The following is a 1,890-nucleotide window of genomic DNA, read 5'->3' on the forward strand; positions in this document are numbered from 1 at the left end:
AACAGGAACAAAATTATAATAGAGAATGTCAATTCCAAATAAGATCCTGTAAGTTCTGCTGATTCCCCCATCGAGTGGCAGGGCTCAAGTCATCATTAGGAGAGAGTTTTATTTTAAAAAGTGTCATCTTAAACTGCAAGGATGTCCGTTAAACATCACAATTAAACATGCCAAAGGAGTAGCCATGTTGTCAAAATGCCCACTTAACCCACCCAAACATCTCAAACCCACCCTTTGCTGACTTTCTATAACCCCATTTTTTAAAGTTTTTTTTTAAATTATTTTTTTTAAACAAGAGAAAGTAGACAGGTCCATGTTGGTAAATGCTAACTGTCCATATTCACATAGAGACACAGTGTAATCTCTGAGCCCAGTATACAGAGAAAGGAGGAAAAAAGCTAGAATTCTATGCACTACTACACAGGGACCTGGTACCCTCCAGCTTCCAGCAGAGCTAAGCGACCAGAAGGTTTTTCTTCTTTCCCACAGAGCACAGTGGTGTTGATTCCATAAAGTTTTTGTTTTTGTCGAGACAGGAAGGGAAAAAAATGAATTTGGAACAAAAAGGGGTAGAGATTCTTTTCCCACTGTGTTCTGCTCAAGGTATTTTCCCCCCAAAATAAGCTGAGAACTGTGGTATAAAGGGAGAGAAAAAGGAGACTTCAAAAAACAGGGCGAGTGAGCACAAGTGGAGAAAAGAAAAAGAAAAAGGAAAAAAAAAAAGACGGCAACTTGCTGCCAGAGACTGAAGAAAATTTAAAAAGGAAGGTTGGGATCCATCAGTGTTCCATCCGTCATCTTCTCCTTCATCCTGCTCTCCTTCCTCCCCCTCATCATCAGCTTCATCTTCTTCACCTTCACCCTCATCTCCTTCTTCATCAATATCTTCTGATCCTTCATCATCATCATCATCATCATCTTCTTCTTCTCCTCCTTCCCCTTCTTCATCATCCATATGGGGAACCCAGTAGTACTGTAATGGTTTTGGCCAAATATCATCTTTGCTGACATCTCCTAACTCATCTGCGCCTGCATCCTGCATCAGAACGGTCAGTAAACCAGGTGAAGAAGCTCTCTGGTGCCTCATGCTGTCTCTCCCTGCTGGCTTTATTCTGTGTTTGACTTGAACGTTTCATCAAATCCTTTCCAGATTTCCATTTGATTTCAGTGGACTTTGAAGACGGATCACCACTCTCATTCAGAGGAAATTCTTTGGAGAGAACTTTGTTTTCAAAGTAAGGGTTTTCATCAAAATAAAAATCTATTCTGTAACCTGATTTAATATCTTCAAATTCTGTCACTTCAACTCTTGTCAAAGAATGCAGCGCCTCTTCATCCTCCCCAAGCAGTGCAGACACTTGGGGATGGTTGACAAATGTTGTCACCCAAAAACTGGGGATTTGGGCGATCGATTCCGATTTCTTCTGAAAATATGGTTGGTGGAGTTTGTTATATTTCTGTTCTACTTTCAAAATCTCCTCACTGGCTTGTTCATTAAGTCTGTCTATTTCATTTTGTACTTCATCAATATGTTTAATTGTTTCTTGCTGTTCTTTTTCTGAGGTCTTGTCGGCTGGGTTATGGTTGGAGTTGAGCTCCTTTTTACTGACTTTGGCCGCCGGCGCCAACTTGGTGCTGCTCCGGGGTCGGGGTGGGGATGGGGTTGGGGGTGGCGGCTGGGGGTGGGAAAGGAGGCAAGAATGTGGTTTCTTAAGGTAACATTTGCTGTCAGTAAATTTTAAATCTGGGTCCAGGCTAGTTTTTGTTTTGTGTATGAGGTCCACCCCCCCACCACCAGAAGATCCATTTATTGAAGTGACAAGATACTAGAATAAGCTATCATCTCTAAGAAAATAGAACATATATTGGTGTTGGATTTTGACTCCATCC

The 1,890-nt window shown here is 41.4% G+C and overlaps 1 pseudogene; it reads right to left on the reverse strand.

Moving 5' to 3' along the window:
- Nucleotides 1-564: 564 nt before the first annotated feature.
- On the reverse strand, nucleotides 565-1,652 carry LOC131808380 (protein SET-like; annotated as a pseudogene).
- Nucleotides 1,653-1,890: the final 238 nt, after the last annotated feature.

Source organism: Mustela lutreola, chromosome 9, assembly GCF_030435805.1.
Source record: "Mustela lutreola isolate mMusLut2 chromosome 9, mMusLut2.pri, whole genome shotgun sequence".
NCBI lineage: Eukaryota > Metazoa > Chordata > Mammalia > Carnivora > Mustelidae > Mustela > Mustela lutreola.